This window comes from Staurois parvus, unplaced genomic scaffold (assembly GCF_062004578.1).
Source record: "Staurois parvus isolate SC_StPar_1 unplaced genomic scaffold, SC_StPar_1.0 ptg000135l, whole genome shotgun sequence".
In the NCBI taxonomy this organism is placed as follows: domain Eukaryota; kingdom Metazoa; phylum Chordata; class Amphibia; order Anura; family Ranidae; genus Staurois; species Staurois parvus.
The window spans coordinates 4047899-4075635 of NW_028317931.1; the positions used below are offsets into that span (position 1 = coordinate 4047899).

At 42.8% G+C, this 27737-nt stretch overlaps 1 long non-coding RNA gene across 1 annotated transcript in view; it reads left to right on the forward strand.

The window, feature by feature from the left end:
• The window catches only part of LOC149465990 (uncharacterized), a 94637-nt gene extending 67121 nt beyond the window's left edge, over positions 1 to 27516 (forward strand). Inside the window, exons 2-3 of the long non-coding RNA XR_016312180.1 lie at positions 26231 to 26284; positions 27320 to 27516. This is a non-coding gene — a long non-coding RNA (uncharacterized LOC149465990). The remainder of the gene's footprint in view (positions 1 to 26230; positions 26285 to 27319) is intronic.
• Positions 27517 to 27737: the final 221 nt, after the last annotated feature.

A 27737-nucleotide genomic window follows, 5' to 3' on the forward strand; every position in this document is an offset into this window, starting at 1 on the left:
TGGTCACAGCAGGTCACATGGTACCAGCATCGGGAGCCGGTACTCGGATCTGTCATCGGCCGTGCACTGCATTAGCGCAAACTGCGCATGTGCGGGAGCACGCCAAATGGCGTGCACCCAGAATGCAACAACACTTTTGAAGCCGCCAAACGGCCATTGGCCGGGCGGCTAATGGTTAAATACCAAAGTATCAATAATATACATGTGACAAAAATAACCAACAAAAACCTTAGACTTTAAAAAGTGCATAAAAAGTCCCAAAAACATGTGACTCTTCCTATTGGTAAATAATAACTCCAACATTTGTCCGTATGTAGTATTCATCCAAGAGTCCAAATATATCAGCATGTGTTGCTCCAAACCACCACCTTTGCACTCTCGACAGCTATTAAGCTGCATCAAAAATGCAGCAAGCAGCCCATAAATGGCAATTACTCATATGAGCTATTGCCACAAATGTCAAAACAAGAGCAATAATTATAGCAGAAGACCTCTTCTGTAACTCTAAACTGGCTACGTGGTAATCTCCTATGGAGATTTTTAAATACTGTAGTTTGGCGCCATTCGACAAGCATGCGTAATTTAAAAGCATGACACTTTTGATACGTTTTTTTCCATGCAACACTATATTTTATATTTTGCCAAAAAAAGGGTATTACATTGTGTTTGTATGCAGTAAAATTCACTAAAGTGTTTTTCCCAAAAAATTGCATTTGAAAAACCGTTGCACAAAATACCAGATGACATAAATAATGGCAAAACCCAGCTTCTTCTAATATTTGAGGGTTCTAACTAATTTTCTAGCAAAAATACTGTTTTTTAAACAAAAAGTGTCAGAGGAGGGCCTGGTCTTAAAGTTGATAATGCCCGAAGGTGCTCCTTGGATGCTGGGCCTCTCTACGTGGCTAAGTTGTTAAAAAGTTTCATGTGGTATCGCCATACTCAAGAGGAGTAGCAGAATGTGTTTTGGGGTGTAGTTGCAGGTATGCCTATGCTGTGTGTGAGAAATGAATTGTTAATACGACATTTTTGTGAAAAAAAGAATGATTTAATTTCATTTTCCAAATAATGATTGGAAAAAATTACAACTTCAAAAAACTCAATATGCCTTTTACTAAATACATTGCATTATCTACTTCCCAAAAAGGGGTGATTTGGGGGGTATTTGTACTATCCTGACATTTTTGGGCCTCAAGAAATGCATCTTGGTGCCATCTATTCCACAAGTATGAAACCCACACGAACTCGATCATCCACATGATGTAAAAGAAAATGTGACTCATCAGACCAGGCCACCTTCTTCCATTGTTCTGTGATCTAATTCTAACCTTCACATGCCCATTGTAGGAGCTTTCTGTGGACACAGGTTAGCATGGGCACCCTGACAGGTCTGCAGTTGCACAGCCCCATACATAACACTGTGATGCCCATCTTTTTAAGTATTCAACACATCAATTCAGGGATAACATTTTGCCTGCTGCCTAAAATATCCCACCGACTTTCAGATGACATTGTAACAATCAATGTTATCCATTTAACCATCTTGAGTATTCAGTTCTGGTCAGCAGTCCTCAGGAAGGATGTTCTGGACCTGGATAGAGTCCAGAGAAGGGTAACAAGGCTAATAAGGGGACTGGAGGACTTCAGTTATGAGGAACAACTACAAACATGAAACTTTTTTCCTTGGAGAAGAGATGCTTGAGAGACGATATGATAGTGATATACAAATACCTCAATGGAGATCCTATCATAGGGAAAAAACAATTCAGTTTCAGGAAGCTTAAGAAGATGTGTGGCCACTCAATGAAATTGAAGGGAAAGTGGTACAACCACTTGCCGACCACAATACGTATACATGTAAGTTGTTTACTGGGGTTATGGCTGAAGATACTGTATCAGCTATAACCCCAGTATCTTTGTTTTAGCTTTCGGCCAGCTTTTTTATGAAAGTAGTCTGAGCGGCTTATTAGCCGCTGGTTTGCTTTCAGTAGTGGCAGGAGGAGATGCCCCCCAGTCCCGCTGTTGTTTTTCGGGCTTGCTGTCTCGATCTTCAATGATTGCCTCTATGCCCTTGAAGGACTGGAGTGTAATGTAAACCATTTTTTTTTAAGCAAAAGATCACATTTTTTTTTGCTTTTGCTTTTAAAGGTAAAGGAGAGATCTAGGGTCTTTTTTACCTTAGATCTTTCCTTAAAGAGGACCTGTCATGCTTATTTATATTACAAGGGATGTTTACAGTAATAGGAATAAAAGTGATTTAAAACTAAATAAATAAAGGGACAGTGTAAAAAAAAAAAATCAAAGCACTCCATCCCTCTGCTTGCGCACAGAAGTGAACGCATACGTACATCGCGCACACACATGTAAAAGGTGTTCCCAGCACATATGTGAGGTATCGTCATGAACGTTAGAGCGAGAGCAATAATTCTATTTTTAGACCTCCTCTGTAACTCTAAACAGGTAACCTGTAAAAATATTTAAAGCGTTGCCTATGGAGATGTTTAAGCACCGTAATTTGTCGCCATTCAATGAGCGTGCACAATTTTAAAGTGTGATATGTTAGGTATTGATTTACTTGCCGTAACATCATCTTTCATATTTTACAAAAAAATTGGGGTATATAATGATTTATTTTAATTTATTAAAGAATATTTTTTTAAAATTGCATTTGAAAAATCGCTGCACAAATACCATGTGACATATAAAATTGCAACAATCACCATTTAATTCTCTAGGGTCCTTGCTAAGGAAAAAACAAAAAACAAACAAATTAAAAAAAAAAAAAAAATATATATATATATATATATATATATATATATATTGGAATTCAGGTGTTCCATTCACCTCAATGGCCACAGGTGTAACAAATCAAGCACCTAGGCATGCAGACTGCTTCTACAAAGAATGGGTCGCTCTCAGGAGCTCATTCAATTTAAGTGTGGTATCGTGATAGGTTACCACCTGTGCAATAAGCCCATCTGTGAAATTTCCTTGCTACTAAATATTCCACAGTCAACTGTTAGTGGTATTATAACAAAGTGGAAGCAAATTGGAACAACAGCAACTAAGCCACAAAGTGGTAGGCCACGTAACATGACAGAGTGGGGTCAGCGCATGCTGAAGATCAGTGCGCAGAAGTCGCCAACTGTCTGCAGAGTCAATAGCTAAAGACTTCCAAACTTGGTGTGGCCTTCAGATTAACACAACAACAGTGCATAGAGATTTTAATGAAATGGGTTTCCATGGCCGAGCAGCTGCTTCAAAGACTTACATCACCAAGTGCAATGCAAAGCGTTGGATGCCGTGGAGTAAAGCATGCCACCACTGGACTCTAAAGCAGTGGAGACGTGTTCCATGGAGTGACCAATCATGCTTCTCTGTTTGGAAAGCTTATGGATGTGTCTGGGTTTGGCGGTTGCTAGGAGAACGATACTTGCCTAACTGCATTGTGCCAAGTGCAAAGTTTGGTGAAGGGGGGATTATGGTCTGAGGTGGTTTTTCAGGGTCAGGGGTTGGGCTTGGCCTCTTAGTTCCAGAAAACTCTTAAGGCATCAGCATACCAAAACATTTTGGACAATTTCATGCTCCCAACTTTGTGGGAACAGTTTGGGGATGGCCTCTTCTTGTTCCAACATTCCAACATGACTGCGCACCAGTGCACAAAGCAAGGTCCATAAAGACATAGATGAGCATATTTGGGGAACTTGACTGGCCTGATCTTAACCCAATAGAACTCCTTTGGAATGAATTAGAGTGGAGACTGCGAGCCAGGCCTTCTCATCCGATATCAGTGCCTGACCTCACAAATGCACTTCTGGAAGAATGGTCAAACATTCCCATAGACACCCTCCTAAACCTTGTGGACAGCCTTCCCAGAAGAGTTGAAGCGTTTATAGCTGCCAACTCAATATTGAACCCTACGGACTAAGACTGGGATGCCATTAAAGTTCATGTGTGTGTAAAGGCAGGTGTTCCAATACGTTTGGCAATATATTGTATATATATATTGTATTACTGTATATATATATATATAATGTTTGAGGGTTATAAGTAATTTTCTAGCAAAAAAACTGACAAACTTGTAAACAAAAAGTGCCAGAAAATGCTTGGTCTTCAATAACTGCTTAGGGAGTTATTTACCGTTAGAGAGGTAAGGATGTGGAACTACAAAAAAAGAAAGAAAACTCTGTGCGCCACCAAAAAAATTGCTATAAGCCACTATGGATTCCTATATGAGCTGAATATAGGAGTGAAACCCCTGCGCTACCTCATGAGAGAGAGGAAGAGAAAAAGAAGGGAAAAAAATGCACACAAGCAGAAAGGAAAATAAAAATAGTGTGATGATAATGGCTGCTGAGAAACATCAAATTGTGTTCCCACAATAGCAAAGCAAATTAAACATAAATAAGTGATGTAGCACTGCTAAATAATAGCTACAAAAAATAAAAGAGTGACATAACTGAATAAAACGTCCATAATGAGTCCATATATGTAAAAGCAATCAATTTGCAATAAAGATTCTTCCATAATGCATGTGCTTTCTTCTTGTGCTGATATCCCAAACACCATCAAGTAAAATAGTGCACATAACATATAGTGCCACCAGGGGCGGACTGACCATTTGAAAATTCGGGCACTGCCCGAGGGCCCAGGGTTAGTAGGGGGCCACATGAGATGCCCCTAGTACCTTTTTCATAGGCTTTTTTGAGTTTGGGCCAGGACACAGGGGCCCCATGATCCCCTATTGCCAGGGGGCCCCATCAGTTGTCAGTCCGCCCCTGAGTGCCACCTCAGAGCTCACAGAACTCTCATTTCAGAGCACATGGAAATGCGCTTTATGATATCAAATAGAAAAAAGGATTCTTCACTTTTTCAGTCCACAGCCATGTGATAGTAATCAAACACCTTTGAGCTTTCAATAGATTGTCAAACCAGAGCGAGGGATCGGTCTCTTTAAAGGTGATGGAGGTCACACATTCCTATCATGTAGTAAGTGAATAAAATGCCAAAAAAATCATCAGATTCAGGCTTCACTTGTTGTCAGCTGAACTCACTATTCATATCTGCCCAGAGCCAAGCCCCTTACGCGTTACATCATGTCCACGTGACTTCATCAGCGGAATGAAGTCACGTGGGCGTGATGTAATGCATAAGGGGCTTGGCTATGGACTTTTTAGTCAGTTATGTCCCTCTTTTATTTTTTGTAGCTATTATTTAGCAGTGCTACATCACTTTTTTATTTTAATTTCCTATATGAGTTGCTGCAAAACACTCAGTCTGTTCCCACACCTAAAATCAATATCCAGATATAAATAACTGGATAACCTGGATAACTGGATAAGGATGTGGAACTCCCTTCCACAATCAGTGATGTCAGCAGGAAATGTCAATAGTTTAAAAAAGAAACTCATAGATGGACATCTTAGCAAAAGCAATCTACAGGGATATGGGAAATGGAAGTGATATAAACACACACACCCACACAGGTTGAACTGGATGGACCGGGGGTGGACTGACAACTCATGGGGCCCCCGGGCAATGGGGGAACATAGGTCCCCTGTGTCCTTGCCCAAACTCAAAAAAGCCTATGAAAAAGGTACCAGGGGCATCTCATGGGGCCCCCTACTGACCCCGGGCCCTCGGGCAGTGCCAGAGTTTCCAAATGGTCAGTCCGCCCCTGGGATGGACTGGTGTCTTTATTCAGCCTTACCAATTACGTAACTATGTTACTTGCCAGAGGTTATAAAGTTATGGCTGATCAGTATGTATGCTTCTTTTTTTTTTTAATTTGCTTTATATTTTCCAGGAAAGTGCAGTTACCCTTTGAACATAGACTCATACTATACTTGCAACTTCTCCTTCATACATGTTATAAATATGTGGTGAAAGAACAATTTCCAATTCTGTTCTAAACAATGAATGCACTGCACAATACAACAGGCCTGCTGCTATTGGGAAACATTTACAGAAAAACGTCAGGAAAACAATCAGATTGTTTTGTACCTACATATTATGGTAGGAAATAAATGGATATCTGAAACGTATGTACTGTAATTCTCTTTTTTACAATAAGGCATGCTGTGCTGCTAGCGGCAGGTACGAAGTTTACTCAATTGAAGTTATAACAAGCTTAGTTGAACTTACTGCGTAAAAATAAAACACTGCACAATGGGCTCAAAGGTGTAAAGAAAACTACAGAGAAATGTCAGGAAGATAACAAATTGTTTTGCTATGCCCATATATTTTAGTAAATAAAAAAAGAGATAGGTGTCTCTGTATTTTTATTTTCATTCCTGGACAAAATGTGCTGAGCTAAATCTGGTATAATAAATAGATAGTAAGTGAATAAAAAAGCAAGAATAACATCCAATCTGATCTGCCTAAACGGAAGAGGACAGAACCCTTTCTGTTTTTTTTTTTGTTCGTTTTTTAGGGTACGGGATCAGAACGGAGGTTGGAGGGTGTAAACTGGCACAAGTCTGTTTAGACTCGCCTTTCTATATGGGTGAATGGACCATCCAAGGAGGTCCACCTGAAAAACTGACAGGAGGGCCTGATCAGACCCACTTTGTGAAAGGAGTTTTACTCAATAGGGCTCTTCTGAATGGTGCTGGGGATATGATCTGTCTGTAAAAACCCCAACGGCCATAGGCCTGGTCCTGGGAATGGTATATCTGCCAGTGCCTAACCTTTAGTAGGAGAGATGCATACAAAAACAATACACTACAGAAAAACCCACAAAGAAGGATATAGCACCTCAAAGGCTACCACATCAGTATTTATTATAGACGTAATAAATGTAAAATATACATATCATACCATATATATTCAATGCATGTACCCTGACCCGATGCACCCCTCCACTCCCCGCCAGTCCCCCCCACAGCCAGAGGAACCACCCCAACAGGCCCCCACTTCCCTACAGAGCACCCGGAGTGTGCATCAGCCACCCCTCCCCATAAATCCCTAAGTCCTATGTTCTGTGACGATGGAACAAGGTCCCCCCAAAGTCCCTCTGTAGCAGTGCCAATTGTAGAAGATACAATGCAATGTGGATATCTTGCCCGACTCTAGTGTATAATAGAGCACTAGGTCCCAATGTGAATACTCTAGATATTACCCCACTGAAGGAGGAAGGAGCAAAGGGAGGGGACAGCCGAAACCCCACCAAGTGTGAGTCAATGTAGTATCATCAACCGTTGTTGTTAGATGTGATGCTATGCTCTCCAAACCTTAGTGGTGTCTCCAAGACCTTCCAAGTGGGCCACCTGACAGGTGCCAAACAGGTCCAGCCTTCTGACTTCCCCAGGTGAAGGTAACTGTTTGACTATGTGCAGTCTGTACTCCACATTGTTTCTCTTGTAGCAGCACAATAATTTGTAGATATAAAGTGGTCTCACCACATATGAAACAACAGGTATACACAGTATTCACTCGCTGATTGGTTGCTAGAGGTAACTGCAGATCATTGCTGCTCACTGATTGGTTGCTACAGGTTATTGCACATCATTGCCACTCACTATTTGGTTGCTAGAGGTTACTGCACATTATTACTGCTCACTGACTGGTTGCTAGAGGTTACTGCACATCATTACCCTCACCCATTGGTTTCTAGAGGTTACTGCACATGATTACTGCTTGCTAGAGGTTACTGAACATCATTACCACTTACTAATTGCTTGCTAGAGGTTACTGCACATCATTATCACTCACTGATTGGTTGCTAGAGGTTACTGCACATCATTACTGCTCACTGGTTGCTAGAGGGTATTGCACAACATTACTGCTCACCCATTGGTTGCTAAAGGTTACTGCACATCATTAACACTTGCCCATTAGTTGCTAGAGGTTACTGCACATTATTACAGCTCATTTATTGGTTGTTAGAGGTTACTGCACATCATTAATGCTCACCCATTGGTTGCTAAAGGTTACTGAAAATTATTACTGCTCACTGATTGCCTTCAACTCACAGTGTCCTCCTCTGCAAGATGCTCCGGTCCTTCCACTGCTTTATTAATCTCCCCCTGCTGCTGACAGGAGAAGGGTGAGGAAGAAGAATCCACACACAGCCCGTTCTGTGTGTTTGCTCTCCGCATGCTGACCAGAGAAGGGGTGGGGGGGGGGCAAATAAGGGAACACAGAGAGCCATTCTGCCTTATTCCCTGTCACAACCAGTCCTGACAGAGAGAGAAGAATGGCTTGTGGGTTCTAGCACATGCAGTCCACAGCTGTGCCTCCCCCCAGTCACAGTGCGGTTGCTTGAATTAACTGGCTGGGAAAGCAAGTGAGGGGATCGGCTGCACCCGCTACACCTGGAAAGAAATTTGTGGGCAGCATGGGCTCAAGAGACAACTGTTTTGGGTTCCACATCAATGACCAGGCCCAGGGCAGCTACCCCTTTTGCCCCATATTAGAGATAGCCCCACTGCTCTATAGTGTGTACTAACCTCAATCCAATGTACCTAGTGTGATTTATGTCTGCTCCCTCCTCCCTCTGCTATCTGCATAAATCACTTCTGAGAGGTTATGCAGAATCTCAGGGGACAGCCCCGCTTCCCCTCCAGCACAGAGTAGGTAATTGACAGACGAAAAAATAGAGAAAACCCACTGCGCTGCCAAATGGACTAATTCAAAAATGAAGTGGCTGCTAACACCTGACTACAAACAAATAGTGAAAGACAATAAGTGAGAAAAAAGGTGCTGCGCTACTTGCCCTAAGAATGAGTGGGCCTCAATATACAATGAGACATAAAACTACTGATAAATAAGTGAACAATCCCATAAAAAAAAAAATGACTGAACAATCCACATAAACCATGTAACTAGTGTGCACAATAATAACCACAGAAGTGAATCCACAATATGTGTAGCAAGTGGCAATAACGTGGTCAAAAAGTGAAAAAACAACAGATATCAGTAGATAAGTGACATAAAGGATAACATAAAAACCAAAAATGCTGTCAATGGCAATATAAAATGGCGCAAGGAAAGGACAAAAAAATTAAATAAACCACAGCCAAATAGTGACTAGAAAAGTGAAGGGGATAAATGAGGAAAAAATGTTGTCAAATGGCGATATAAAATATGGTGACATAAAAAAGTGACACCAGACATAAACATGGCCAATAGGTGAATGCAATAGAATAATATATATGAAAAAAACAGAAAGAGAGAGAGGGGGAGCAGGAGGGGGAAGAGAGGGGGAGGAGAGAGAGAAGGAGGGGGGAGAGAGCAAGAGGGGAGGAGAGAGAGGAGAGAGAGAGAAGGAGGGGGGAGAGAGAGCAGGAGGGGGAGAGAGAGAGAGGGGGAGAGAAGAGAGAAGGAGGGGGAGAGATATATAAGGAAGGGAGAGAGAGAGAGAGAGAGAGAGAGAGGGGGAGGGAAGAGAGAAAGAGGATCTCTCTTTCTTTTTTATAACTTTTATTGCTGTCAAAAGAATGTAAACGTCCCTTGTGACAGCCATAGGCAGTGACAGGTCCTCTTTATGGAGAGATCTGGGGTCTATTAGACCAGGATCGGTGTGATCAGATGCTTTCCCAGTTTAAAAATGGCGGCACCCACTAGGCTGTTCCTAGACCCGCAGATAAGTTGTTTCTGGTTTCCTATACCACAGAGCTGATCGGGGACTTCTCACAGTCCTGGTGCACCTCTGTATGCTCTGAACTGTATGTCGGATCAGGGTTGGTCCTATTTAGTCTTCATGTACACAAGCAGCTGCTAAACTCGAGTTTAGAAGCTTTTTGCATTTTTTTGCCAAAGCTCCTAAACTCAACTCCATCTAACTCCTATGTACACATAGGCTTTAAGCAGTTTAGGAGCTGCCGCGTGTAGGTGAGGTTAAACCTCGCTCTTCTGAACGTGGAAGAATCACGTTCAGGATAGGAACGTTTTTACCCCAAACTGTGGGAAAGCGCGGTACCGCAGCTGCCGCGTTTTGTGCGATTTGCCACGATTTGCATTTTCCCATGGCCGGCAATGGATAAAGCGGTGGTGAAGTCTACCTTTTTTTTTTTTTTTTTTACCTGGTCCCCCTGCAGAATCCTGCCAATGTGCATATGCACCACTTACTAACATATTATGACATACTTACTTCTGAGCCTTTTTTGCAGACAGGACCGTTTCTGCATTTTTTCGTATGATTTAAAAAATTATTTTAGGTCTGAAGCTTACATAAACCCCCAAACATGATATGTTTTCTAAAAGCAGACACCCTAGAGAATAAAATAGTGGTAGTTGCAAATGTTTATGTCACACATCATTACCGCAAAGCTGTAGGAAATGCAAAATTACAGCTAAAAATACATTACTTTTAGGGGACACAAATGCAATAAATTTTTTGGTAAAATCTAAAAGATGAGGTTGTGCCATGGAAATAGATACCCAACATGTCAAGCCTGTGAAATGGCGAAAAACTTCAGGCCTCTATATTTTCCACAGGTGATGCTTTAAAAGCCTCCTATAGATCATCAACCTGGCGTTATGGAGGATGTTTGGTGGTGGAATAATTGCTCTTACTCCAGTGTGTGCGGTGATATGTAACATGTGTTTCACAATCAATGTTTTCATGCCTGAGCGCCCCCGACACATACATTTACATTTGTGTTGGGGTGGGGGGAGTCTCAAAAAATTTGAGGGGGATTTTATGTGCTTGGGTGTAACTCTAATTTTTTTACATTAAAAAAAAAGAAAAATGAAAGTGTTACTAAACCCACAACAATAAAATCAGTCTGTATATGCAGTAAAGCATGCTTGTTATACTCACTGTGGAACCTAAGGGGTTAATCCTCCGCATTATATAAAATGGCTGTTTGATCCTGTCTTTTCTGAACATCCCCTTCTTCTGCTGTCCCCAATCCATTTCCTGATAGAACAGAGCCTTGGGGGTAAGTTGCACATGCTCATTTTGGTGTGTATTGCTAGAGAGTTTTTCTTTTCTTGGGAAAGTGCATGTGATCAGCACAAGGCTAATCAGCACTGTGCAGACAGAGGGTAATGCAGCCTCATAGGACTATCAAGGGAGAATGAAAACTCCTCCTACAAGCTTTAACCAGTGCTCTGTTGGACACTGATAGAAGTCACAAGACTGCTATATACTGCTGATGAGAAAAGGTGTCATATTGTCGTCCTGAGGATCCCTCTTCATTGCTGTGCCTCTGCTGTGGATTAGTGCTCCTGCTGCCTGTACCCCGAGTTCCCCAATAAACGCCTGCTCGTTGGATTCTTTGTGATTCGTCTCTGTGTGCTCTCTCTCTCTGTAGTCCTAGTTCATCACAGATGTGTAAAAAAAAAAAGCCAATTGTCATTCAAAGTGCAACTCGCTGAAAGCTGAAAATTGGCCTGGGCAGGAAGGGGGTGAAAATATCCAGTATTGAAGCGCTTAAAGACATAGGGCAAGATTCAGCAGGGATCCTACTATTCGAACTGCTTATAGGACAAGGATACCTTTTCTTTGCAGCATTGGCAACATAATAAAAACATAAAGTGCTTCCTTTTTATTGAAGCAGTATCATACAGGGGGCCTTTCTGCCACCCATACAACAAACTGGTAGGACTACTATTTATTATAATAACAAAAGTTATTACTCACCCAGGGGCATACATGGTAAGGGTACACTTTGCCGAATCCTCGAATCCCCAAATCTAAGCTGCCACATCACATTTGCTGTATATACCAGGCCTGTATCCTTTTCAGACAACTAGCTACTTGATGAACACTGTTGTTTCAAGGATCCTATTCACCAGTGGATTTTTTAATTAAATCCATCCCTTAGTCCACTAACAAATATCTCATTCATCATTTATTTTGGTTCATCTTCATAAAGTGTCCGCTGTAGAGCAAAATATCTATAGTAACAACATTGGGTATGTCTGTATTCAATGTCCAAACCTTGCATGTACCTCCCTGTATGTAAATAATAATTTCAGTGTTCATAGTTATTCATATATTCATAAATCTATTAGCATTGCATTCACAGAAATGTTTTCTATCTATTGTGTCATTCAATTATGCCAAATATAATTGAACCAATTTAGTCAATTAAGTGCTTGATTATCTTGCAAGACTCTATGACACTTCAAACAGTGGTGCTTAATTGAAAATTACCTAAGAGTAGGGATGGATGAATCTGCCCAGGAATGGTTTGAAATTTGTGAAGCCCCAAAATAGCAGCAAATCTCATCAAAGTGTGCAACACAGAGCTGGAGCTTGGACAAAGCCAATGAATTTTGCAAAGATCCTGGTGGGCCCTAATCCACCTCGTGTTTATCCCTGCCACTAATTGATTCCACAGTACTACCTAGAAGCTCATCATGGTATAAATTGAACAAAAAAAACTGTACAAAACCCAGGAGATTGCCTGGTATTTCAAAGAACCCCCACAAAATGAAAAAGATTGCTTGGAACCACAAGGGATAATAGAGGAACTACAACAGTATCAGGCTGTGGTAGGGGAGAAGCTTTTTCTGCATTTATGCCCACTATCTCAAAGAGATAGATCACTACATTGGGGTGAGCCATTGGAACTGTTAGATACTGATAATAGGAGGGCCAAATGGCCTAAAGAGAGTCAGAGGTTCTGCATGTGGAGACATGTCTGCCTTTTCTATCTCATAGTGCCCATGATCTTGGTCATGCACAGACATTTCTACTTTCTGATATTGAGGATGAGGAAATACCTTGACCTTTTGGAGAAAACATCGAGTAGGTAGCAACAAGAAGCAGTTATGTTCCAGAAGCTGAAGTTTTCTGCAAATGCACTCCAGTAATGAGGAGGGGTGGATGATGAGTTGGCAGACCATCTGTGGGTGCCACCGATTGAAGAGGAGGACATTTCTGAGGGAGATGCAGAGCAACAGTGAAAGAGGGTTTTGTCCAATGGTAGGGATGGTTTTTGGAGAACCTGAGGGGAAAACTGCCCTAATCTACAGTATCTGGCAGCTTTGTCCCACAGGTACAGGACACTCCTTTCCAAATGGCTGGTCCACATAGCTCTGCAGTGTGAGCCCTTTTCAACAAATCTACTGCTGACAGCATCATTGTGGTCTGCAGCCTCTGCCTGCAGTGTATCAACTGTGGTAAAAGTACCAGCTATTTAGATACCTTATTATTATTATTATTATTTTTATTATTATTATTATGATGTGCCATCAACTCAAGTCCAAATCCTCACAACTTGTTTAAGATAAGAGCTCTAAAAAGAAGTCTGCTATGTTCTAGTCTTGTGAGATCCTCCAGTGTCATCCCCACAGCTGTAGTCAATGTGTCCAACCAATAGGAAGAAGGGTCAGCCGCACACCGGAGGATAGATGAATATAGTGTGTATTTATTAATCCATAGGACACACAAAACATCAGGACATGAATACAGGACCTGTTAACACGTTTCACACAATCTTGTGCTTAACCTCCTTGGCGGTATGATTCTTTCCAATTTTTTGTGCTGAAAGCGGTACCATTTTTTTGCATGGAAATATGTAGTTTTTTATTGTAGGCTGTAATTTTTAGGAATAACTCACTAAAATCTGTCCGAACAAGAGTCTAGTAAACATTCCGGATATGATAAAATTTGAAACACGAAATCATAAATTATAATTTAATAAATAATCATAAAAAATAATAATATAATAATAATACATTTAATTCAATAATATAATCAAACCAAAAACACTGAAATTTGAAATACAGAGGCAAATTCGCACATCACTGAGCAAAGTCGCAAAATCGTTTTCAGTGTCTGATAACGAATTTCCCCCACGAATCATTATCACTCAATTCTGCAAGTGGTTCTGATTTACTATCGCTGTTCTAAAACCGCTTTTGACGTAAAGGGACGCTTTTTGGACGCCATGGACTTTTCTCAGTTTCCAGGCAGAAAGAACATTCAAAATGCAGGCAGGGAGCAGGACAAAGCAGTAGGGACAAAATATATGTGAAATGCATTGAAACAGCAATGACAGCAAAAATTACGTTTTTAAAAATTTCAAATTTCCCGCCGGTTCCGGCGCCCGTACGTCCCGACGTCACAGGGACCGGAACACGAAGCCGGATGCCGGATGCCGGCATCGGCGGGAGGAGATGGCCGGGGACGCTGCAGGGGACACATCGCGGGAGCGAAGGACAAGGTAAGTTCTGCAGGGACCCCCAGAGCAGCGCCGCATGGTAAGCCCGAGTGTAGCTCGGGGTTACCGCTTTTGGTATAGAAATTTTACCCCGAGCTACACTCGGGAATACCGCCAGGGAGGTTAATCATAAGGTGCTTTTGATTAAGCACAATATTGTGTGAAACGCGTCAACAGGTCCTGTATTCATGTCCTGCTGTTTTGTGTGTCCTATGGATTAATAAATACACACTATATTCATCTATCCTCTGGTGTGTGGCTGACCCTTCTTCCTATTGCATTGTGTGTGGTGGAGAGCCAGAGCCTGCACCTGTTGTGGATTGATCTGGATTGTTTGCCTGAGTGGTATACCTTTGTTCTTTGGATTCAATGTGTCCAACCACCTATTAGTTGTCTTCGTCAGGTTCCTTCGATCTTTTAAAACATTATTTCCTTCTCCAGTGATCTCTCCCTTCTGAAAGTGTGACCAAAATAGGACAGTTGCAACTAGGGGTGGACTGACAACTCATGTGGCCCCCCGGGCAATAGGAGATTATGGGGCCCCTGTGTCCTTGCCCAAACTCAAAAAAGCCTATGAAAAAGGTACCAGGGGCATCTCATGGGGCCCCCTACTGACCCCAGGCCCTCGGGCAGTGCCCAAGTTTCCAAATGGTCAGTCAAGCCCTGGTTGCAACTTTGTCATTTGGGCTTCTAGCTGGTTTGATCTCCTCCAAAATCAATCCTTTAGTTCTATGGGCTGTCTACAGCACACATACAATCCTTCTGTTTTTGTAGTTTCCAGCTTTCACCATAATTGACAACTGAGGAAATGAGAGCATAAACAAGTCTGATCTTTGTTTTCAGTGTAATTTATTTGCATTTGAAATGCAAAAGCAGCTCAATTACCCAACTTGGCAGCAAAAGGCCTCAATTGCTCCTCTTCCTCCTTCCTCAGTTTATGCATCCCGCCCCTCCACAAGATTTCCCTGCTTGCTCTACTTCTCATTTGTGGCCTCTAGTGACAAGGAGGGAAGTCTTACAAAGAGTTTCAGATGTGTAGGATATTCCATGTCTAGGGGCAAAAAGGGTCATGAAGCCAAACTGGGAAGGGTCAAGTGAAGGCTTGAACCCCTACAGAAATTCTCCTACACTCACCCTGCCATCTCCAGCATCCTTTCCAAGGCAGGTGTCTCTTCTTAAGCTATTGGTATGGAAGGAATTGAAATCATCCCCATGCCTTGCATCCTAAACCCAGCTTGCTCTCATTCCAACTTGTGTATTTAGCCCTCCTCCATGCATTTATGACCTGTGCTACACCACAGTGACAGGTACCCAGCTGCTATTATTTTACCTAGAAAGACCACTGCTGTTCCAACCAACATGTGGAAGGTAATGTGTATGTGTCATTAGAACATGATGTCAGTGGAATGGAACATAAGACCATGGCCACATGTAGCAGTAAACTATGGACAGGGACACTACATATGCTTCATGGCACAATGGGTCAGTCTTCAGCTGGGAAGGAAGCAAGAGGGGACATACTGCTGGAGCTAGTGGTGCTGTCGCATATCTATTCTAAAGGTGACAGCACAATCATCTATACCCTCTTCTTCTCACTCTCCTCATTTTTAACCTCCTCAGAATCAGCTCACATGTAACATCCCAGGCTAAATGTTGCCATGTTGCTAAAATTACCAGTTCCTGTCACTTCCCTGGCTTATTCTGGGTATATGTATTGTGACATAGGGTTGTTAGCTCTTGTGAGTACAGTTTACTCTACGCCAAAAGAACATTTCTGGGGTTTTGCTGCCCACTTTTATTTAAAGGAAAGCTAAATTTCACAAAAATATCTTCCCATGCAGGGGTTTTTCACCATCAATAGGAGAAAACAACATTCAAGCCTCCTGTCTGTCTTTATCAAACCTGTGGCTCAGGTCTCACGCCTTGGTCCTCCAGACCATCCAGAACCCGTCCCCAATTCTAGTACACAAACGCTGTAGCTCTTTCAGCTCTGTGTCTTTACTCTACAGCTCACAGCTGTTCTGTCTCTGATAGGCTCTCTCTGGCTTGGGGCACCTCTGACCCTGGGTGAAACTCTGTCTCAGGGCTTCTCTCAGACTCGGGCCTCTGGTCCGACACACATCTGACCCCCTGGGTGAGACCCTGTCTCTCGGCTTCTTTCAGACTCAGATCTCTGGCTTGGGGCACCTCTGATGCCCAAATGAGACCCTGTCTCCCAGTTTCTCTCAGACTCAGGCCTCTGGTTTGGGACACCTCTGACCCCTGGGTGAGATCCTGTTTCTCGGCTTCCTTCTCTCTTAGGCTAGGTTCACATCTGTGCAGGTGGTGCCACTGCGGATCCGCACGAAAATCTGACCACCCACACAGAGAAGTGCGGACCCGTGGGCGGGTGCCATTAGTTCTAATGGCATGCACCCCGCACTGGAAAATGCAACCGTACTGGGATCAAGGTTCCCGTGTGGGCTGTGTTTTCCATAGAAGTGCAAGGACTTCTTCCCTGCATGTCACAGGGCACAGGAGTCCATTCAAGTGACTGGATTCTCGTGCCCGTGCAAAACACGGCCCGTGCGGCCGCATATATGTGAACCAGGAGTAACAATCACTGGCTCTCATCCAGTCTTTTCTAAAAGAACAACACACACTTGTGCCATTAGTGGGCCACCCACACACATCAATGTTAACAATTTCATTCTTAACATTAACATTGCCAAGTGCAATAGAAAAGAGATATACAATGTTGTTAAAAACAGAAAGAGCTGCAGCTCCCATCCCCTCATTTTTTAAAAACTCGGTTATTTGGCGAAATCTACAGAGATGATATTCAGTGTAAAATCCAATTTTGAGTCCAATCTGCTTAAATCATGGGCAAAATTAATTTTGATCATATTGTTGTTAAACCTTTTTTAACTTCAATCGAGATGAGATAGATAAAGTACTGGAAGTTTTAGCTCAAATATGATCCTAAGCTCACTTTTACCACTGCACAGGGAAAACAGAAAATCCGCTGAATGCACACAGTAATTGAAAAGATCAATGAATACATTTAACATTTAAGTTTGAACCCTGTTCATAAAATACAAATAATGTTAAATTATTTGCAGTAGTTTGCAGACTTACCTTGTTTGAGTTTAGCAAATATTTTGGTCACTGAATAGACCATTTTCAATTAGGCGGGTTAAAGATCAGCTTCTATTCACAGCAGAAATGCAATTTTTGTTTTAGTATGAAAAAGGCAGCATTCTAAAGCTGTGTTCTGAATTGTATTACATTCTGTAGGTACTATAAATACATAATTTACAATACCAAATCACAAGCATAATGTGCCTCTAATTACTGTATATAATCATTATTTAAGATGTTTTCAGTACAACATGGGCACATTATGTGGCGACAGTCTCACATTGTTTTCAGCAAACAGTGTACACCTACGCAGCATCATTATAAATCTGGGGTGTCAAAATTCAAACAGACATTTGACCATACTAATTCAAACCTTGTCTTCTGATCCAGTACTTTGGTGTTTCACAAGGCCTAAGGCACATTTTTATTTAAAGGAAAAAGGTATTGTGATAAGGTGAGTGTATAGAAGGTAACATGGTTAGGGAAGAAAGGAGGGAGGCAGTGGGTGATAAAATGGGAATAAACAAAAACATTCATGTTCACAGAAGTATCAGAGAAATAACATGTCAGGGGCGGACTGACAACTCATGGGGCCCCCGGGCAATAGGGGATCATGGGGCCCCTGTGTCCTTGCCCAAACTCAAAAAAGACTATGAAAAAGGTACCAGGGGCATCTCATGGGGCCCCCTACTGACCCCCGGCCCTCGGGCAGTGCCCGAGTTTCCAAATGGTCAGTCCACCTCTGTAACAGGTGCATGGAATAAGCAGTCCACATAGTCTTTAGGATGAGTATGGGGTCCAGAAACTGAAAGGAAGATAAGCAGTCTAAGTCCCCGGGCAAGCTGTGGTAGAGTGAAGCAATGACTCTGAAGTGGAAACAACAAGGAGAGAGACACAGTGCCTCTGAGTGTAGACTGTTAGGTAATTTAAAGGTTAAAAAAATAGGTTTAACAACTCACACGTAGAAAATGATAAGCGGGGTTAATTGTGCACAATTAACTTCTAGCTAAGTTCATGAATCACAGGGAGCGAAGTTGCCGGCTGGACAGCAGGGAGCGCTGGAGAGAGACAGTCTACATTCAGATGTGTTGTGTCTCTCTCCGTGATGTTCATAGAAATGTCCACTCTATCAGCAGGGGTAACATGAAGAGACAATAGCAATACACCAGATGACTAGGAAGTGGACCCACCTCAAGACAATATACTCTACTATACACTCACCGGCCACTTTATTAGGTACACCTGTTCAATTGATTGGTAACACAAATTGCTAATCAGCCAATCACATGGTAGCAACTCAATGCATTTAGACATCTAGACGTAGTGAAGATGACTTGCTGAAGTTCAAAGTGTCAGGAATGGACTCAGCACTGGTGGTGGGACTCACCTGCCGTGTGGGCTGCAGTACCAGGTGCTCTCAGCAGCCAGAAGCTCACTCCTGTAGTCAGCCAACACCTGGGGCTGATTGCAGGAGGTGTATTTAAGGAATGACCAGGCCTGTGATCAGGGCCTTGGTGTATGTTTCCCATGAGCCCCTGTACCTGGTATCCTGTGTTCCTGCCTCGTTGCTGACCCTGCTTTGATCCTGACCTCTGCTGACCATCTCCTGTTGAACCCCTGGTTTGCCTGACCATCCTTCTGCCTGATCCTCGGTACCGCACTGCCCGCTACCTGCTGAACCTGGCTTGTGACCCCAACCATTCTCTGCTTGCTCCTCCTGTACCACGCTGCCCGCACGATACCAACCCGGCCTGTCTGACTATGCTTATTTCACCCGACGATCCATCCATCCCGCACGGATCACCTTTAGTAAGTCTGCCTGCCTCTTCCCATCAGACTCCGTTCCTGCACTCCCCTGCCAGTACTCTCTACCACAGCCGGACGCACTCAGGGGTCGCGACCTGGTTCCAGTCTGCACCAAGTCCATCCCCACCATCAGGGGCCCTGGTGAATAGCAGGCTGGTACTTAGACCCCGCGCCCTGAGGAAATCCGTGCTGTGGGCTGCTAGAGACACTGCCAGGCGGCACCTGACAGTACCTTATGGCCTGCCTGACCATTCCACCTCTCCAGCCTGACTACGCCTGTGTTCCTGAAGCCTGCTACTTCCCTGTGTCAGTCCACACATTTCTGGTCACACCCGGATCCCTAACACAAAGCACCAGAATGGGGAAGAAAAGTGACTTTGAATGTGGCATGGTTGTTGGTGCCAGACGGGCTGGTCTGAATATTTCAAAAACTGCTTATCTACTGCGATTTTTACACACAACCATCTCTAGAGTTTACAGAGAATGGTCTGAAAAAGAGAAAATATCCAATGAGTGGCAGTTGTGTGGATAAAAATGTATTGTTCATGTCAGAGGTCAGAGAAGAATGGGCAGATTGGTTCCTGCAACAATCAGATGGTAGGGTCAGAAATTGGCATAAGCAATATGAAAGCATGGATCCATCCTGCCTTGTATCAATAGTTAAGGCTGGTGGTGGTGGTGGTGTAATGGTGTAAGGGAATTCCCGTGAGACGGCTGGCGAATAGACATGTGCATGCGCACAGAAATGCACGATGGCGTACACGCACGGTGAAGATTGGCGCCAGACGGACTATTTAAAAGGTGCCTCTGCCTGTGCTGAGTGCTGACTGGTCTTCAGCTGTTCCCAGTTTCCTGCTCGTTCCTGTTTGATTTCCTTGTTGCTGACCCAGCCTGTTCCTCACCTGACTCTGATTACTCTCCTGCTTGATACTTGTTCCTGACTTCGGCTCTGCTTCTGACTTTGGCTTGCTTATGATTTGGTACCTCTCTGTCCGCCCGTTGATGACCCATCCCAGCTTCCTATCTTACTCTGGTGCACACCTGGTGACCTATCATACCAGCTCTGCATATCACTACTGTTCCTGAATCGGAGGTTCATCAGTCTTCCAAAGTCTCCAGCTGCAAGAGCTGCAAAGAACATCTGCTGGCGCTCTTGTCCCCCTGGTCCCTAGATACCCTCTGTTCCACTTCCAGTGGGGTCAGGGCTAGTGACACAAGTGAGGCCGACCTCGTCATTTCAGTCTCCAATCAGGTACGTGACAAATGGTGTGGGGGAGATTTTCTTGACACTAGCAAGGCGTACCTAATAAAGTGGCAAGTGAGTGTACATTACAGTTCCCATCAGTTTGTAAAATCTAAGCAGTGTAAGTAAAAGATCACACTCCTATTGTATGAAGATTGAAAAGTTATCTCAGTAGGAGAAGGAGTTTGTGGAGCTTTAGCTGAGGAGCTAGAATGAATCCAAATAGCCCAGGTATTTTTTAACTTTTAAAACTTTCCCTTACAGGTAGCCAGCCTTTGTTCAGAATCTGTGATATCCATTACCTTCCTAAACTAGTCCATTCTATTAGGAACATGGGCTTTTTTTTCCAATAAATTAGTATGAGATGTTTGACTACACTGAGGAGGTGTGGTAAGACACAATTTTTACAGTGGGTAACTGGGGACATGGCATAGATGCTAGATGCATAGATGATAGTTTGCTAGAGAGCATTTGGATGATCCAGAAGAGGATTGGGAGAATGTCATATGGTCAGATGAAACCAAAATAGAACTGCTTGGTAGAAACACAACTCGTCGTGTTTGGAGGAGAGAGAATGCTGAGTTGCATCCAAAGAACACCATACCTACTGTGAAGCATGGGGGTGGCAACATCATGCTTTGGGGCTGTTTCTCTGCAAAGGGACCAGGGTGACTGATCCATGTACAGGACAGAATGAATGGGGCCATGTATCATGAGATTTTGAGTGCAAACCTCCTTCCATCAGCAAGGGCATTGAAGATGAAACGTGGCTGGGTCTTCCAACATGACAATGATCCCAAACATAGCGCCCGGGCAACGAAGGAGTGGCTTCGTAAGAAGCATTTCAAGGTCCTGGAGTGGCCTAGCCAGTCTCCAGATCTCAACCCCATAGAAAACCTTTGGAGGGACTTGAAAGTCTGTGTTGCCCAGTGACAGCCCCAAAACATCACTGCTCTAGAAGAGATCTGCATGGAGGAATGGGCCAACATACCAGCAACAGTGTGTGCCAACCTTGTGAAGACTTACAGGAAACATTTGACCTCTGTCATTGCCAACAAAGGATATATAAAAAAGTATTGAGAGGAACTTTGGATATTGACCAAATACTTATTTTCCACCATAATTTGCAAATAAATTCTTTCCAAATCAGCCAATGTGATTGTCTGGATTTTTTTTCTCATTTTGTCTCTCATAGTTGAGGTCTACCTATGATGCCAATTACAGGCCTCTCTGATCTTTTTAAGTGGGAGAACTTGCACAATTGGTGGCTGACTAAATACTTTTTTGCCCCACTGTATATTGACTTGAACTGAAAAGCATTAAAGACAAACTTCATATACAGTAAACAAATTGTATATTTAATGGAGGTCTTGGCAGCAAAAAGTTAATAAAATTAATTCAGGGCAAACAGTGAACAAACTAAAAAAAATATGTAGGTGCTTATATCTCCATGCATACAGTATATAGGGAATGTCTAGTACCTTTCTCTCAGATCTTCTAATGGCAGTAGTTTATTGTCTAAAAAGAACTTGCCAAATCTCACATCTCCATCAGCAGCCCACGTCCCAAAAAAGGAAAGGTGTTCACCACATTGAATAAATGAGAAACCTCCAACTGGTGACAAGGGGGACATAAGAAGAGCTAAGAAGTGATCCTGATGTATTCTATCCCGTACGTTTAATGCAGGTATAAGGGACGAGGCATCATCTGCTAAGCTACAGAGCATGTGTGGGAGTCAGGTGGCATATGACAAGTTCCTTCCCGTCATAAATTTTCCATGCTTCTATAGGGAATTTCTCATACCTTTCTCTCAGATCTTCTAATAGCAGTACTATACAGTATTGTCTAAAAGGAACTTGACAAATAAAACATGTATCTAGCTGCTTATATCTCCATGCATACAGTATATAGGGAATCTCTAGTACCTTTCTCTCAGATCTTCTAATGGCAGTAGTTTATTGTCTAAAAAGAACTTGCAAAATCTAACATCTCCATCAGTAGCCCATGTTCCAAAAAAGGAAAGGTGTTCACCATATTGAAAACATGAGAAGCCTCCAACTGGTGACATAAGAGAAGCTAAGAAGTCATCCAGATTTTTCTATCCTGTAAGTTAAATGCAGGTATAAGGGACGAGGCATCGTCTGCTAAGCTATGAAGCATATGTAGGAGTCAGGGGGCATATGACAAGTTCCTTCCAGTCATAAATTGTTCCATAGGATCCCAAAGTTTAATTGTTACGTACATGGAAATGCCAACTGAGAACCCTCTGGAGGTTTGCACATCCACAAACCCGGACCTCCAGACCCTTTTGGCCTTTTCAGAATTGATATAGCAATTTGTGGTCATTTACTACTCCATACAAACTGCACAAATAGACTTTTGATTTGAGAAAAAAGGACTCCAGTAGCTCTATTGGTATCTTCTGTAAATAGAACAAGACCTTAGGCAGTATGTTTATTTTCAAGAGATTGGTGCTGGCTATTCATGTGAAAGAAGTCTTATTCCAGGCATTCAGACCACTGCATATGTTTCAGAACAGAGGGTCATAGTTTTGGGAATATAAATGACTGAAGTGGCAGTGATCTTAATACCTAAACATTTCAGGGATTTGCTTCTCCATGAAAAGGAGAAGGCTTCTTTTAGGTTAGTGACAATGGTTTGTGGAACTGAATTTCTGATTTGGTATAATTCACCTTAAAATTAGAAATTTGTCCAAAATCTCTCAGTTCTGTAAATATACTGGGCAGTGAAATTAGGGTTCTGTGATGTAAAACAAAATGTCATCCACATAAACTGAGAGTTTATACTCAACGGACCCAATGTAAGTCCCATAAATTTGACCTAATCCTTCTGAGTAGAGGCTGAAAGGTTAAGGTGAATAGCAAGGGGGACAGCAGGCACCCCCTTTCTCAGCCTGTTATTATTTGAGACAAGCAGAATGTTTAAATAAAGTGTACATTATTTTTTTCTGTTTAGATCTGAATCCCAAGCATTTACTGCCTTAAAGGATTAGTTCACCTTTACCAAAAACTGCCTGTGAAGATAAGGGGTGTTTTGTAGATAAAAAACTGTGCAGCTTTGACCAAAGTTGAATAATGACCCTTGCTATAGGTGTAGGCCATTTTCACACCTCATGAAGCCTAAATGGAAAACTCCTGGGACTTTGCTAAGAAGCACCTAGCTGTTACTGTTCACCTTCACCATCATAGGAGTTCTCAAAAGCTGAGCTCAGAACAATAGCATCAGGGAGAGAAAGTGCATTTGAGGGGATATGAATCAAAGAAAGAGCTTACTCCTGGTGGATATCGCTTATCTGCATAGGCAGATTTTTGGTAAAGGTGAACCTTGCCATTAACCAGTTCCCAACCGTACTATAGCCGAAAGATGGCTACAGCACGGTCAGCTAGTTCTGGGAGAGTATCCATGGATGTCCTTCCAGAACCATGCCCCTGGGGAGTACACCGGGCACAATCTGTGATTGTTGTGTCCTTCAGACATGGCTGGTCATGGATTGAGATAAAGGGCCAATCAGAGCACCCTTTTATCATGTGATCAGCTGTGTCCAATCATAGCTGATAACATATAAACAGGAAATTCCAGCTTTCGGCAGTCCTCTCCTCATGCTGACAGCACGTGAGAAGAGGAGAGCCAGTAAGAGGTATTCATCAGAGGGGACATCTACATTGATCATCAGGGCACTGATCAACAGTGACCTGATCATCAGTGTAGCCCCATCAGTACCCATCAGTGCTGGCTAATAGTGCCCACCAGTGCTGGCTAATAGTGCCCATCAGTGCTGGCTATCAGTGCCACCATTAGTGCCTCTTCATCAGTGCCCATCAGTGTATCCTATCAGTGCACCCCCCCTAATATATATTACGCATGCATATTCTTAGCATAATCTTACATTTATCAACATAAAACCTCACTTGCCACCAGGGGTGGACTGACAACTCATGGGGACCCTGGGCAATAGGGAATCATGGGGCCCCTGTGTCCTTTCCCAAACTCAAAAAAGCCTATGAAAAAGGTACCAGGGGCATCTCATGGGGCCCCTTATTGACCCAGTGCCCTTGGGCAGTGCCCAAGCTACCAAATGGTCAGTCTGCCCCTGCTTGCCACATAGTTGTCCAATTAAACAGAGCACTGAGGTCGGCTTGTAATTTGGAGACATCCTGGAAGGGCGTTATTCCACTGCACAGCTTGGTGTCATCTGCAAAGACTGAAATGGGATTTTTAATCCCAGACCCTACACACCGCACTATATCTATGTGAGACAAGGGTTGTCACCCTAAAGTGCTTTCCTGATTGGATGTCGAACACCTCTCTCTCTATCTTCATTACATAGCGGAGAGGTGTTCTGTAGTTCACAGAAGATAGCTTGGGAAGATGAGAACATTACTTGAAATTTTAGTTCAATATGTTGCACCATCTTAGAAAGGTGCTAGAATTATATAGATTTAGTTCTAGCTCCCTGTCGTCAGTGCAGCTACATGTGATTGGTTAGGTGTTTTCTGTGTCTCACAGGCTGCTGGTTTGATTTCTCTCTCCTTGTCTTGTCAGTAGGTTCTAAAACATAGGTGTGAAGTGATGGCAAGGGGCAGCCTGAATAGTTATACCACCACAGCCAATTTTAATGAAGCCATACACAAATGGCTGCTATGAACAGGGCTGCTGTTAGAAACTACAGGGCCCCCTACAGCCAACCTGACAGCCCACTTCAAAAAAATGTACTACTCTTCAGTTATGAATGAACACAGAGAGTGATTGGTACCATTTCATTAAGGAAAGGAAGGGGCTGATAAATGTGACATATTTACTGAACCCTTTCCCCACTCCGCATCCTGAAGGATCCTATTGTGTGTCTGCAGCTGCCGGTGGGAAGGAGATGGGGTACGTTGGCAGCACTACGGGGGGTGGGAGCACACAAAGGAGCCTGGGCAGTGAAGGGAAATGCATGGTGCACAGGGAGGGTGATGGGTGCACCAGGGGGGGTTATTACTGGCACCAATCTATGCAGCAGCTGAAAGCCAGCGGGAAGTTGGGGAGGTGAAGCCAGATTTAAGCTGCTGCAGAGAGAGCCATAAAGAGAGCCATAAAGGGGATTGGTTCCAGTAATTCCCCTCCCCCTGCACTGTGCTGATCACCCTCCCTGCCCACATCTGATTCGCCCAGCTTCCTAGGCCACCCCTGCTGGCCTGGGCCTCATACAGGAGGACTGGTACTACTTCCTTATCCATGGACCTGGATGTGAAAGGGTATAAACAGCCTAGGACTTAGAGCAATCGAGCCTTGCCCTGGAGACTGAAAGTCCAGCCTAGAGGGCTTGCTGCCCTCCTGGGTAGCCAGCATGTGCTTCTGTTTTCTGGTGCTCATCAAGGTTTTGAAGGTTGCTGAAGCTGACCAAGAGGATTGTTTTTCCTAGGGGATTTGATCTAGTATCACTGAAAAAGGAGTCCTAAGGATATTGGAAGGAGGCAGCTATTTATTCAAGGAGTTTTAGGGAGGACAGACCTGTGTGAGAGATCCCTTAGACTGTTTGCTGCTGTACCATTTGCAATAGTTAGCTCCTTTTGGTTCTCCCTAAAGGGAATGCACTATTACAGTGTTCTAGAAAGGCTCAATCCAATATTTGCTGCAAGCAAGGACTCAAGGACCCAAGACTAGTGTCTGTACATTGTTACTAGGAGTTACTGGAGTATCCTGCAGTCACCCTCTTCAGGTTCAAGTTCAAGATTTAATTAAAGCATCAAAGAAAGTATACCCCTAGACTGGTTAATGAGCTTGAAGAGTGACTGGAATCATGCATTTGGCCGCAGTGTTACTATTGGGGAAGGAACCTTGAGCACAGATACAGCGGCCCTTGCAGGGGTGAGCGCTACACAATAAGTTACAAATACACTGGGTTTGTATCAAAATCAATAAGTACTTTTTTTTGCAGAAAATGTATCTAATCTGAGATAGAAATGGACACTGCCACAACATCTAAGGACTGGTAAGCTGCAATGTATTCAATTTTTTTTTCTTGAGTTGAGATATACTTTAAATAGGAAAGGTGGCACGTATAATGATGAATATGAGACAAGTCTATGTAATATGGAAATGTGCATAAAACTGTCATTGTCAATTAATTGGGATTATAGGTACAGAGGTTTGTAAATGTGTGTAAAAATATTGCAAATCCCTTGACAAATGAAATGCAGCCAGATTTAGACTGGATAGGAGCCTGATTCTGTCTGGAACTTGCTTGATAAATATCATGGCTAAATTAGAATGTGAACAATAACATTGACTTACAGTGTGACACACAATTAAGTAAAGGATTAAAATACTAAAAATGAGGAAATATGGCAAGTGAACCAAGAGGATCATTTTCTTGCAAATAAACACCTGCATCAAAGTGTAAACCTAAAGTGGTTGTAATATGAACAAAGTGCATCCTTCCATACTGTGTACTTGTCTCTATCCAAAGCATTAAGTGTAATTTCTCTCTGCTGCCTCATTCCTTTGTTATCCTTTGAGTTGCTTCTGACAGCTTTTCCCGACTTCAAGAGATAATTGGTGACAGGACAGGGGAGCCCCAGCACACAGCCTGTGATTGACAGCCACCGTTGTGCATGTTCCCCAAGTACTGTGAAGAGGGGGATGTGTCCCTTTCCTCCAATCAGGGCTCAGAGCTCTCCTCACTGAGCCCTACAGTGTGAGACTTCAGATATCCCCTTGCTTTTCAGAGCTGATGGATAGTGTGTAAGTTGTATGTTCTGGAAGTCTGTGGAGGAGTGATTGCTACAAATAAAAAGGTACAAGTTACAGTATGTAGGAGGATTGGTTTGATCCCGTGTATCACCAGAGGCCAGTCACTTCAATGTGTATATGTAAGGGTTTACAGCTTCTTCAACTGCCTTAAAGCACCTTAAACCACCTTTGCTCTTGCATCTGTCCACCTTACTGGATGTTTTAGTGGACAGTTCTTCTCTTGAGCGTATCACTTTGAATATGTATAATGGTTGATCTATTATTTTTTTTTCAGATGGATTTTTGTCACTTTGCTTATCTGTAGGAAAGCTATATCTACAGCCTCGATGAAGCAGACATACCAGGAAACGCGTAGACTTTGAATATTTGGCTTTCTACAATTGTACAACGTATGATTTTATTTTCCCACTTATTTTGGGATTTTGTATTTCTGGTTGTAAATTGTGTATGACATTAAATAATTTTATTGTTTTTTTGCCAATTTATATTTATATTTCACTAATATGGCATATTTAAAGTCCTTTATACAGCTTGGATTTTTCTACTTGGTTTAATACAACAGCATACCTCATATGGTTGGTTTTGTTTCCCATTTCTGTCTCCAGTCTTTCTTTCAGCAAAATGAAGCTCTTAAAAAACTTGGAAACATCGCTTTCTACCCTTATGATGGCTCTGCTGCCCTGCAGAGTCCC